Here is a 14,016-nt window from a genome sequence, read left to right as displayed (position 1 = left end):
GCCTGTACCATGGCATCCAACCCCAGTGGGGCTGGATGTGAGAGGGAGAACCAAAGTGGACAGTGGGATGTCTCTTGAGACGCAAATAGATCCACTTCCATCGGTCCAAACCTCTCCCATATTAACTTCACCACCTCTGGATGAAGTCTCCATTCCCCGGGCCTCAGCCCCTGCCTCGACAGGATGTCTGCTCCCTGATTCTGAACCCCCGGAATATTCATTGCTCTGATAGACAGTATTTTCCCCTGGGACCAAAGAATAATCTGATGCGCCAGTCTGCACAGAGGGCGTGATCTGAGTCCCCCTTGTCGGTTCAGATAGGCTACCACTGACATATTGTCTGATCGTACTAAGACATGGTAACCTTTGATGTCTGGGAGGAAGCTCCTCAAAGCCCTGAACACAGCCATCATCTCTAGGCAGTTTATATGCCAAGAATGATGATGGTCCTGCCACAGACCCCTGGCAAAGCGGCCGTCCATGACCGCGCCCCAGCCAGTGAGGGAGGCATCTGTCGAAACAGTTTTCCGGCGACATGACACTCCCAACACTGGCTCTTGGGATAGGAACCAAGGTTTCTTCCATATTTGTAGAGAACGAAGGCATCTGCGCGTTACTCTGATTATACGAAACGGATTTCCCTTGGGAGAAAACCCCTTGGTTTTTAACCACCACTGAAGGGGCCTCATGTGTAGAAGGCCCAAAGGAATGATGTTGGATGCCGCTGCCATGAGGCCCAGCATTCTTTGAAATAGCTTTACAGTGATGGCCTGGCCTAGCTTTAACCCGGATACCATCGCCAGAATTGACTCGATACGAGCGGGAGACATTCGTGCCTGCATCGTAATCGAGTTCCACACGACTCCCAAAAATATCGTGCACTGGGATGGTTCTAGCACACTCTTCTTTGTATGGAGTCTCAACCCCAATTTCTGAATGTGGCCAAGGACGACATCTCGATGCCGAACTGCCATTTCTCGAGACTGAGCCAGAATGAGCCAGTCGTCGAGATAATTCAATATACGAATGCCTTGAAGTCTCAGTGGAGCAAGTGCTACGTCCAAACATTTGGTGAATGTGTGGGGAGAGAGTGCTAGGCCGAACGGAAGAACCCGATATTGGTAAGCTTCGCCCCCGAAACCTCAGGTATCTCCTGTGACATGGAAGGATGGAGATGTGAAAATAGGCGTCCTTTAGATCTATCGTGACAAACCAGTCCTCGGATCTGATCTGACTCACGATTGCAGGAATGGTCAACATTTTGAACCTGAACCTCCTCAGAGATCGGTTCAAAACCCTGAGATCTAGAATTGGCCTTAACCCCCCATCCTTCTTTGGAACTATAAAGTACAGGCTGTAAAACCCGGACTCCCTGTCTAAAGGATGAACACGTTCTATGGCTTCCTTTAGCAGCAGAGTCTGTACTTCTTGTTCCATCACCTGAGCCTGCTCTGGAACCACTGTAGTCTGCACCACCCCAGAGAACTTGGGGGGGCAGTGCGTGAACTGCAGTCTGTACCCAGATTCTATTATATGTAGGACCCATGCAGATATGTTGGGAAGATGATACCATGCCTCTACAAAATCTACTAGGGGTACCAGCCTCTCGAGACTGGCCTCTGGTGTTTTTCGAGCATCTTTCTCGACTCCCTGAAGCGGAATACCGGCAGGCTGTAGTCGAAACGGTTCTTGTGACCATAATTGATGCTTTTTCTTTGTTAGAATATTTTCGCTGGAAAAAGATGCGGCCCGAAGCGTCGTTGACGGCGGGCAACATACATCGTTTCCTAGAGGGCTCCGCTACGAGAACAACCTCGGTTGCCCTGCAGCGGAGGGGACAGCCCTCAGAGGTCCTACCACTTTGGTTAGGACCTCTTCCCCGAAGCCCTCCTAGCCTGAATGACGTCCCTCAGGTCGCCTCTCTGGCTGGAGGACTTCGATTTCTGAGAGCGCTTCCTCTGTTGCCAAGCTCCAGGAGGAGGGGCTCTAGAGGAAACGCTCTCTCTCTGCTCTGCTCGGTGTGAGGAGCTGGATGATGGCTGGGGCTGATCTCTTGGCCCCACCCTACTCGATTTAGACTTCGCCTTACGGGGGAGGTACTGCTGGAACGCCGCAGATTGTTTCTTTGCCTCCTGAAACCTGTCGACGACCGATGTAACGGCGTCGCCGAACAGGCCAGAAGGCGAAAGCGGCGCATCCAGCAGAAAGGATCTATCCTTCTCCTTGATACCAGATAGATTCAGCCACAGATGTCTCTCCGTGGCCACCATAGCTGCCATAGAGCGGCCAATGGCGCGGGCCGTCTCTTTTGTGGCCCAGAGAGACAGATCTGTGGCTTTCCTCAACTCTGCAATATCTTCAGGAGTTGGCCCCTCCCCCTCGTCTAAATCTTTCAGGAGGTCGGCCTGGTATGCCTGCAAGATAGCCATAGAGTGCAGACATGAACCAGCCGCCATGTAAGCCCTGCCTTTTAATGCAGATGTATCTCTGCAGGGCTTACTAGGCAGCGCCGGGGTTTTTAGGGAAGATGCCGACTCAGGGGAAAGATAACCCGCTAGAGCCTCCTCCACTTTAGGCATCTTCCCATAACCCAGTGGTTCTCAAACTTTTTCGGTCATTCCCCACTTTGGACAAGGGGGAATTTTCAAGCCCCACTGCCCCCATCGCCCCGACACAATGCTAATGAAATACGTAACAAGCTTAAAATGTTCCAATTTATTGAAGTAACAAGTAGTATCAGTATAGTAACAAGTTGTATCTAAATACAAACTAACTATCTACATCAAATAACAGCAAGTTCAAAAATAAAGAAAATGAAGTGCATCTGTGTCATAACTTGCATGAAATTCAAAAATAGAGAAAATAAAAGTGCCTCAAAAATAGAAAAGAAATAAAAGTGCCACTTTGCAATCTGTTAAAAAAAGAAAAGAAGAGAAATCCATTTGGCAAGACAGGTCTATTTATCCCTGCATTAGTGACTGCAATGAGCCTGTTTTGCATTGCACAATTTCTCAAAGCAGGGTTGCAGGCTTGATACTGCCACTCTCAAATCATGTTCAATGTTCAGAGAAATTTCATGTCTTGTCGTAAGCCACAACACAATGACATCACATATTTTCCAACCCAGCCCTCAGCCCCCACTTACGCATGAAACAGCTTCCAGCGCGCCTGGCTACCCATCGGCGCGAAACATAGGCTACATTTCTATGGGCGCAAAAGTTTGTTCCGCTACAATTAATATGCCGACGTCACGTCAATCATTATTTTGGGGGTGGGGAATTCCTGTTACTTGTTGTCACCCCCGGGGGTGATCGGTCTAATAAGCGGCAACACACAGCTATAAGGACGGTTTGCTCTCACACGCGCTGCATTAATAGTCACACACACACACACGCGCGCGCGCGCCCAGTCACTCTCTACTCTAGTGCGCGGTCTTGCTCCAGATTCCGGGAGATTGGATCTCATTTGCGGGCGTCAAGGAGCCGCTATCAATATGCGGGAGACTCCCGGAACTTCCGGGACATTTGGGATGTCTGGATAAAGATATAAAGGCATAAAAAGGAAAATTTCCTCCCGTTTGGCGCGCCCCACCTGTCATCTCTCTATTCCCCACCAGTGGGGCGCGCCCCACACTTTGAGAACCGCTGCCATAACCCATGTCCCGTGCCCCCATAACATTACTGTAATCCACCACACTGGGATTGGAGACACGGGACGAGTGCGGTTTATCCCACGATCTCGAGATCTCTTTGTGGAGATCGGGAAAAAACGGCAAACCCCGGCGCTGAGGTTGTGACCTGTGCTGCAGGAAACGCTCATCAAGTTTGCTTTTCACTTGCGTTCCTTGCTCATCATGTGGCCAGCTGATGTTAAGTCTGGCCACAGCACGAGTCACAACCTCTACCAGCTCCTCATAACCTTGGCCGTGAACTGGCGCGCCCAAATCACGGTCATCCGCATCAATGCTGAGCACATCCACTTCCTCGGAAGCAGAGAGCTCAAGCATTGGGACCTGATCGTGGGCAGGAGAAGCCGCGATGCGGGCTCCTGCACCACTCTCAGGGGCTACGGGATCCTCAGACGAAGAATGAGAAAGTGCCTCAGCAGTCTCATTCTCATCTGCAAGATCCCGCTGCGAACCCCACGATCTCAATCGCCGCGCCGCCTCAACGGACGCGGGACCAGAACCGTGGGGAACGCAAGTCTGACCGTGCTCATCAAAGCACGCCAGCCGGGAGCGCAGCACTCTGATGGGAAGTGCTTCACAGTCTGGACAAGTAGCTCCCTCAAGAGCTGCTCGTGCATGCTGCGCTCCCAAACAATTTACACATAAAGCATGTGTGTCCCCACCCGTGATATAACGAGGGCAGGGGTGCACACATCCTTTAAATTGTTCGCTGGCCATTTTCTGAATCAAACTGAGACAAACAACACCAAATAATACAGACAGTTTCAACACAGAGCGCTTGCTGAAGAGCGAAAGCTAGTGTGTGTTGTGACAGCGTCACTTTTATACTTCCGGGTATGCCGTCACATGTTACGTCACGACGCAACACCAATCAGGATTGGATTAGTTTCATTCATACTTCAGAGGCGCACGCTTAGGGAGCGTCCCCTAAGTGTCGATTCTCGACGCAGTGTAGAGTTCCCTCAAAAGGGAACTCATAAGCGAAGACCAGGAGACTTGGTTGTATCTTCAGCAGGATTCTTTATTGAGAACACGAGCTGTCGGTAGCTGCAGTCATCAAGTCTAACTAAGGCTGTGTACATTGTAGTTTATATACCTTTCAAGGGGGAGGGATATACATAGAGGTGGAGACACTCTGAACAAAGCATGTAAATGAAGTACGGAAGTCAGCTCGTTACCGGAAATTCCCCAGCCCTGATCTCATCAGCATAACAGTGTCATTCAAATGCATAGATGCTAATCCAATCAGCCTAACTATTCAACGACTCAGGGGCTCCAAGAGCTATTAAAGACAAAGTGTGAGAGTCTCAGTAATCTGACTCGTTTAACTTACAATAGAGAGAACAGGACTGGCAGGAATCTTGTGCTGGAAACTCTGCTTAACAGCTGATATCATCATCATAACCGTAAAATGCAAAACACAATGTACAGAACTTTCTCAGTTTATACACTATTGTATTGGAACATAGATGTAACATTTTATAAATTTGTAATACAACAGCATGTTACATGTTTACACAGTAAAACAAATATATATTTTCATATATGATCCAAATCTATGGAGAGTAAAAGTAACACCGAAGCAATGTTGCAGTTAGTGAAATATAAAGTACATTGACTCTACAAGTGATGATTAAGCATTATACACCTGAGGTTAACAAGCAGAATCACTGAAGATAAGAGAAAAGAACAGAAGAGATTAGCAGAAACACAACTACAACTGACTTACAGCCACACAGCCTCAGATGAAATCAACTGCAAATAAAATCAATATCTCACCAGAGGATAATTAAACGACTCCAAAAATGTTTTCACTTATTACAAACCAGTTTGGCATTTTTCTTTCATATGGTGCATGTACAAACGTTGTTGAGTAGTGTTCCCTTTAGTTGGGGACTTGGCCATTGTCTTTGGTTAAATTAATTCTCTTATAGCAATTGTTGAAAGTGCATGCTATCACTATTTTTCAACAATATTTCATGCTCCTGACTGCACTGACATACCTTTTACTACGTGCACTTTTTGGAATCAGTGACTGACAGCTGGATTTTGACATACAGTATGTGACTGCTACAGTAGGGTTACAGTATGTAACCCTAGTTCCCTGAAGAGGGAACGAGATGCTGCGTCGAAACGCCCATGCGTGATTGCGTCATGAAGCAAGTATGGAATTAGTCCAATGGCGAGACGGAACGTCATAGGCGGGTGACGTCATCGACCAGGAAACTATAAAGCACCCCTGAATCACAACATCGCTAGCTTCTGATAAGCTTAAGCAAGTCGATCACGGGCATGCCGGGAGTATGGCAGGGCGACGCAGCGTCTCGTTCCCTCTTCAGGGAACTAGGGTTACATACGTAACCAAGACATCCCCTTTCAAGGGAAAGCACCTGCGCCCCCGGAGTGGAGCTGAAGTCAAGGTCATAGAACCTAACGAATGTGTGCGGTGAGGACCAGCCTGCCACATCACAAACATCATGTAGGGAAACTCCTGACAATAAAGCTTTAGAAGCAGCCATACTCCTAATCGAGTGAAGGTGAAACTAGAGGTGCCACCAAAGGTGAAGGCTGCCCGGCCGACTCGTAAGCAAGTGAGATAGCCCCAACCACCCACTTGCTCATCCTCTGCTTAGATGAAGGACACCCCTTGCTGGGTGACCAAAAACAAACAAACAGCTGTTCAGATTTCCTCCACAAGGCAGCTCTGTGGACACAATGGTGCTTTCTATTATTGTCAACGAACCGACTCGGCCCTCGGATATGACGTCACTTCCACACTTCAAGCGTTCTGGTATGTTTTGCGCGTCCGAGTCGGAGAAAAAACATGGACGCCACCCGGAAAGCTGTTGCTATGGTAGCACTGGCCGAATACCAGGCGCTTATCAAATCTTCTGTTAGCAACGCTAGCCACATTAGTAACACCCGTTTGAAACAAGGCTTCATTCAATATTGCACTCACAACAAGACAAATTCCTATACCTACAGGCAGTGAAACGGACGCAGTAAGGTATTGCAGTAATACGAGTGATTAAAATCGTCATTTAAACAACCAAAGCGGTCCAAAAACAATGAAAACAATTCTTACAAGTCACACAGGGTGCAGCCATCTTGGATTCCGTATCGGAATTCTTGCTCGGTGTCCTCACGGTTGTCCGACTTCCGAGCTGGGAAATCCGAGGTGCCCCTGACCCCCTGATGGTTTATGTATGAGACCACCGATGTGTTGTCTGACCGAACAAGCACATGATGGCCCCTGAGGTCTGGGAGGAGGTGTTTCAGAGCCTGGAAGACAGGCCAACATTTCTAGACAGTTTATGTGCCACGAGAGATGATGGTCCTGCCACAGACCTTGGGCTGGGCGACCACTCATGATCGCCCCCCAACCCATGAGGGAAGCATGCGTCGTTAGTGTGACGAGACGACAAGGAGCTCCCAGCACGGGCCCTTGGGACAGGAACCAAGGTTCATTCCACATGATTAAGGCACGTAGGCAGTGCAACGTGACCTTGATCGTGCGGAGCGGGTTTCCCCTCGGGGAGAACCCCTTGGACCTGAGCCACCACTGCAACGGTCTCATGTACAACAGGCCGCAAGTAATAACGTTGGACGCTGCTGCCATCAGACCTAACAGTCTCTGAAACTGCTTTACAGTGAGCGGCTAGCCTATCTTCACTTGTTTCACGACTGAGAGAATCAAAGCAATACGAGCAGGAGACAGGCGTGCCTGCATTGTCGTCGAATCCCAAACCACACCCAGAAAAGTGGTCCTCTGTAGTGGATATAGCACACTTTTCTTGGTATTCAACCTCAACCCCAACTTCTTGATGTGATCTAGAACAACATCTCGATGCCTAACCACCTGATGCGCCGATTGAGCTAGTATCAACCAATCGGCGAAATAATTCAGAATGCGGATGTCCTGAAGTCGCAGCAGAGCCAGAGCTGCATCCATACATTTCGTCACTGTGCGGGGTGATAAAGCTAGGCGGAACGGGAGAACACGATATTGGTACGCTTTGCCCCCGAAAGCGAACCTCAGGAACTTCCTGTGTTGTGGAAGGATGGATACTTGGAAGTATGCCAGTCCTCGGATCTGATTTGTGACACGATCTGTTTGAGAGTGAGCATCTTGAATTTGAGCTTCCCTACTGAGCGATTTAACAGGCGCAGATCTAAAATTGGACGCAACCCCCCATCCTTCTTTGGAACAATGAAGTACTGGCTGTAATAACCTGACTCCATGCTGGGAGGAGGAACCCGTTCTATAGCCTCCTTTTGCAGAAGAGCTTTTATTCCATTGTTCCATTGTTCTCTTGTTCCATTACCAGAGCCTGCTCGGGGCCCACCAGTTTGGGGAGGACCCCTCTAAATCGTGGTGGACGAGACCTGAACTGAATAGCGTAACCGTTTTCAATCGTCTGCAGGACCCACTGAGATATATTTGGAAGACTTTTCCACTCTGTCAGAAAATCTACTAAGGGTACCAGTCTCTCGAGACTGGCCTCTGGAGTATTTTGAGCAGCAGACACAGTGCCCTGTAAAGGCGCACCGGCAGGGAACAACTGGTCTGACTGCTCTAGGCCCCTCCTCGGAGGGAGCGAGCGCCCCTCGGGAAAACGCTCGCTGGGACCATCTACGCCCTGGCATAAAGGCAGGGTTGGCAGAACGGTCCCCTGAGGGTGCCGAGAGAGAACGGGCACCGTGTAGTGCGGTGAACTCAGTTTTCTCTCGGTGGGGACAACCCTCAGAAGCCTGTCAGGACTTCTTTTTAGACGAAGCCCTCTTCGACACAATAACGGTCCTCAGATCCGTCTTGCCCTTAGAGGACTTCGCCTGAGAGCACCGCGCCGCGTCCCATTCTTTTTGTGGGGGAGCGCGAGACGCGACACTCTGTTTTTGCTGCGCCCGGTGTGAGGAGCTAGTCGATGGCCGGGGCTGCTCCCGCCCAGCAGCTCCTGAGACATGAACACGGGGAGGCAGGAATTTCTGGAACGCTACCGCCTGCTTTTTTTCTTCTTGGAACCTCTCGATGACAGAGTTAACTGAGTCACCAAATAGGCCCGCAGGGGAAAACGGGGCGTCCAGAAGGAATGTTTTTTCTCTCTCCTTCACTCCTGAGAGGTTCAGCCATAGGTGTCTCTCTGCCGTCTCCTTGGTGGCACGGAGAGACAAATCTGCAGCCTGACGTACCTCCTTCCCTCTCACTCATGTCTTTAAGTAGGTCAGCCTGGTATGTCTGCAGGATGGACATTATTTGCAGGCATGCCGTGGGCTGACCTGCTGCCAAATAAGCTTTACCCACCAAAGCCGTTGTATTTCTTAGTGGCTTGGAGGGTAATGCCGGTGCTTTAAAGGAAGATGCAGACTCAGGGGAGAGATGGCTCACAAGCGTCTCTTCAGCCTTGGGCATCGCCCCATAACCGTGTTGTTTGGACCCATGAATATGAAAGCTTTAGCGTAAGTTCTGCTAGGAAGACTCAATCAGTGCGTCATGTATTACCTCACTTCTAATCAATCATGTGCTAAAACTCACAGTATAAAAGATTGGTACTTACATTTGTCTGAGTTCGCAGATACTGACGCTGCCAATTACCTCCATCCTCCCCAACCACCACCAAGATGGTACCTTCCCCTTCATCCTCCACACCACCACCAGGATGGTCCCTTCCTTTACCTCCAGGGGGGTCGGCTGCGCCCCTGCCTTCATCTTCAGGCAGGACATGCAGATTCCGCTACCCTCGCATTGCTCGCTAAGGATGGGGCCTACGCCAAAGAACTTTATAAATTCATGCTTGCCGAGCTGTTAATAAATATACGCTTGTTATATCATTTTATCTCCCGAGTCTTTCTGGTAGAAATTAGAATAGGTAGATAACTGGGGACAATAAACACGGTACGAAACCTGTCTTTTCCATGACTTCGACACCTCAGTGTGGAGGTCGGTAAAAAATGGCAAGTAGGAGGCTGCATGCGGGAAGGCAGAAAACCTTCATCGAGCTTAATTCTCTGTCAAGTTTCTTGTTTATCCGCAGGCCACTCAATGCTTAATTTTTTTCCATATATTCCTCACATGCAGGAGACTGAAGTGACGAGTCTTCAGTATCTCCTGTTCTGATACTAACAACATCCAGCTCCTCAGAACTGGATAGTTGCAGTACCGGAGCCTCAGCCTGGGTGGAAGTAACCGCAGAGCGTGCTTCCAAACCCTGAACTGAGGCACTGGATCTGACAGGTAAAGGCTGATATAGGGTTAGGCCCGTCTCAAATCCCTCTGTCAGATCCATTTGCGAACCCCACGCCCTCCTCGAAGAACGATCGGCGGGAGAGCAGCGTTCTTAATGGTAGCCACTCACAATGCTCACAATCAGCTCCCTCGAGAGCCAAACAAACAACACATAGTTGGTGTGTATCCCCACCCATGAGAAATCAAGTGCAGGGATGAACACACTTCCTATAATGTTGTTCGCTCGCCATAATATAGTTTATATATATATATATATATATATATACTGTATATATGTGTGTGATAAAACGCCTGCCTAGATTCAATAAGGACAGACAAAAACCCTTTCAGACAATGATTCACACAGAGCGCTTGCTGGAGGCACATAAGCTAGCGCTGTTGTGATTCAGGGGTGCTTTATAGTTTCCTGGTCTATGACGTCACCCGCCTATGACATTCCATCTCTCCATTGGACTGATTCCATACGTGCTTCATGACGCAATCAAGCAGGGGCGTTCCCGCAGCGTTTCGACACAGCTCAAGTTCCCTTGAAAGGAAACAATGATTTCCCCCAAAACACTGCTTGCATACACTCACACTCAACCCTGCAAGACCATGCTGGTGAACCAGCTTCACCAGCTCTGTTTTGCTTGAGAACAGCATGAATATGCTGGTCCACCAGCTAGACCAGCACTATACCAGCATAAACCAGCCTGGACTAGCACTATACCAGCAATAACCAGCATAAACCAGCCTGGACCAGCATGGAATCCATGCTGATTAATGCTGGATTTTTCATCAGGGTAGTGTGAAGTAAATATGGATACATGGAAATACTCTGTTTTGACAACTTGGTGACCTCTGTGATTTTCCTATTGTGTTATACCATATGGACTTTGTTCGTGCATAGCGCACACATGCGAGTGGTATGTCATTGTGTGGTCTTTATGTGATTTATTGCAAGTGTGCCGCACTCTTCCTGAAAAATGAGTTCAAAGCATTTTGATCGTCCCCTGGTGGCTGGGTGCAGTATAGGTCATAAATCCCTAGCTGCCCTCTCAACGTAATCGAAAGGGATGCAAGCCAAACTAAAAAATGCAATTACATTTCAAAAAAATTTTTAGGTCATTTTAGGTAGTTCTTATAATGCTGACGTATGTTCAAGTGTTTGATTTTCCAATACATTCGTTTCTAGTATGTTATTTGATTATTTGTATTGTGTCGCTTTAAAAATGTAATGAAAACTCATGATTGACAGCTGTGCTTGAGAGTACAGGCGGGGTCTTGATACCGCGGCTCCACATCAGGATCACCACTGTGAACAGATTCGGGCTCCAAATGACGTAATCAGCAATAACCGTTTCTGGGATATTTTGGCTTAATTTTTCTACAGTGGAAGGAAGTGGTGACACATTGTCAATCTTTTGTCAATCGTCTATGGTTTATACATTTATGCTATTATATGGCAAAATATATGTGTACCATGTACAGTATAGGCTATACTGTATTCTGGGGTTATGTAGGCTATAGTTGCTTTTTGTAGTTATTGATTGTATTACTTTTGTTAAATGAAAAAAAATATATATATAATGAGTGTTAACTGAAATGCTTGCATTACAATGTCTGGGATCACTCTCAACAAAGATATTTAATTCAGAAACTGTCTGTGAAGTTGATTGTGACCCACAAAACAAATGCAAGCTATAGAATCATTCAAGACATCAATATTTTCCTGAATGTGAACATGTATGTTCATAAGGATAAAACAAACATGCAGACAAAACATTTGTAATATTTAAAGCAAATGCAATGAAAAAAAAAAGTTATTTTGACTTATTGTTAAGCTTAAATCACTGTATGAAAATGTGAATAATATTTTCAAGGCTTTATTATTTAGAATCTTTACTGAAGTTATTTGTATTAATATTGATATTAAACATATTTACAACACAGTTTCTACAACATTCAAAATCAATCAACACTGTTCAATTAGATACTTGTTGAATGATCACAGCAGATTAGGTTGAAACCTGTAAATTTAGTTTTGAATTTCTTCTAAACTTCATTATTTTTGTTGTGTTCACCTTGCGTCGTTTGAACAGTTCTTTTATGGATTGCATGACCTCCTCTGTCTTTAGAGTGTATATGATGGGATTTAGCATAGGTGGTATTGTCTGCGTCAGGGAAGTGTTAATTAACCGAATGTTTGGATTTACAGGTATTGTTAATGCTGCAATATTATTGCTTACAATTGGGATATAACTGATTGTCACCAACATGAGATGTGAGGTGCAGGTTTTTATGGCTTTGATTCGTTCAGCACCATGAGCAATCCTAAGCAAAGCCAGAGCAATGCAGAAATATGAACTGATGATCAATAACGGCGGTGTGCAAATCAGGAGAAAAAAGCTAAGTTTTCCCATCATAATATTTATAGAATTATCATTACAAGCTAGTTTATAGATAAGGCCATAATCACAAAAATAACTATCTATCACATTCGAACCACAAAAAGAGAGTATATTCAACAAACCTACATATACAGACAAAAATGTCACAGAAAAAATCCACAAAACCCCTATGATCAGAAACATGGCTGTTTCAGTTACAATAGCATGATACCGTAGAGGAAAACAAATAGCAAACAATCTGTCATAAGCCAAGACAAGTAGTGTCAAAGACTGCAGATTCATGAAATGATACACAAAAAAACATATTTGCCAAACACGCTTCATATGAAATGACATGGTGGTCAAACAAAAATGTGTCAATGATATTTGGAATCAAAGCCGAGCTTCCAAACAGATCAGAAAGGGCCAGATGGAAAACAGCAATGTATTTGGCTGTGTGAAGTCTGCGTGCCAAATAAATGATACACATGATAAATGAATTCCCTAAAACAGTCACAGCATACACCAAAGACAAGAACACATAGTAGTATTTCACATGTGGAACATTAGAAAAGCCTTTGATAAAAAATTTTTGCAGGACGAACAAAGGTGACATTTGCAGAGGAGTTTGACTGATTGGAGCTCATTACAGCTGTTGTCTGGCTTTTTGTGTCACCTGTGACGAAGAACTGTAATGGAAATGCACATTATAACAGAGAATATTCAAATAAAATGTTCATTTCCAGTCACAGTGTATTTAAAATGTTTGAATGTTCTTTGATATAACCCTATTGAACCTATATGTAATTCTATAAGGATTAGAGAGAAAAGAGAACAAACATATGGTTTATACTCTACCTTCTACTAAGCTGCCAGAATCTTATTATCATACCAGCTATCAGACACATTTATAACAGATCATTGTCTTGAGCTTGGGACTTTAGTTGATTCTCCCTATAGACTTGAGAAAGAAGGGGCAGGAGTAAAGAAACAGTGCCACTGTCCAGAAAGCTCCTATTTTTTTCCTTTGCTTTGATTAATGCCCCAATTAAAGCCCCCACAAACCAACTTCTTATGACAGAACGTCTCATTACATCGCATTTCATGATTCAGTCTGTCCTATGTCCAAAATGGGACGGGAACCGCTGTCTTGGTCAGTGCCCGGACAGTAGCCTAGTACGCAGCCTTATAACATGATCTAGGCCAAAATACTTAAAATAAGGCAACTCACTGCTCAAAGGCTGAGCTACTGGACCTATTTGAACAACTTGGGTGAATGACAGCAATGCGGCAGCAGTAGCAGCAGTGACAGCAGCGCCAGCGCTAATGTTTATCACAGTAACGCAGAGAAAAACAGTGACAGTGCCGGTGCCTTACACATCACAGGATAATATAATGCCTAAATTGCAATAATACGGCGGCCACATCGGAATCGCCAACTACTTCACAACTCCTATAAACACACTTCAAAGTGCTTTCCAAGGGTTGCCACCCGTGCTGGGCCCATGTGACAATAAAGCCCAACTCCACTTCCTAAGAAGGGGATTCTGGGTGGTTGATAAGCAGAAGTCTTTGATGGTTAAACACACTCCCTGAATGTAACATGATCAGTCACTCATCCAGATCATTCAGCACGCAAGCTCCACTCATTTTAGAGGTGAGAGAGCCGCGATCACACATTCCATAAATGTACACAGAATATTTTCTCATTCATA

At 46.2% G+C, this 14,016-nt stretch overlaps 1 pseudogene; it reads right to left on the bottom strand.

Moving 5' to 3' along the window:
- Nucleotides 1-8,443: 8,443 nt before the first annotated feature.
- On the bottom strand, nt 8,444-12,963 carry LOC130105338 (olfactory receptor 1J1-like; annotated as a pseudogene).
- Between the last annotated feature and the right edge of the window lie 1,053 nt (nt 12,964-14,016).

Source organism: Rhinichthys klamathensis, unplaced genomic scaffold (assembly GCF_029890125.1).
Source record: "Rhinichthys klamathensis goyatoka isolate OS25496 unplaced genomic scaffold, OSU_Roscu_1.1 h1tg000314l_1, whole genome shotgun sequence".
Classification (NCBI taxonomy): Eukaryota; Metazoa; Chordata; class Actinopteri; order Cypriniformes; family Leuciscidae; genus Rhinichthys; species Rhinichthys klamathensis.
Note: the sequence above shows the minus strand (reverse complement) of the source record. Positions and strands in the feature narration are given on the sequence as shown.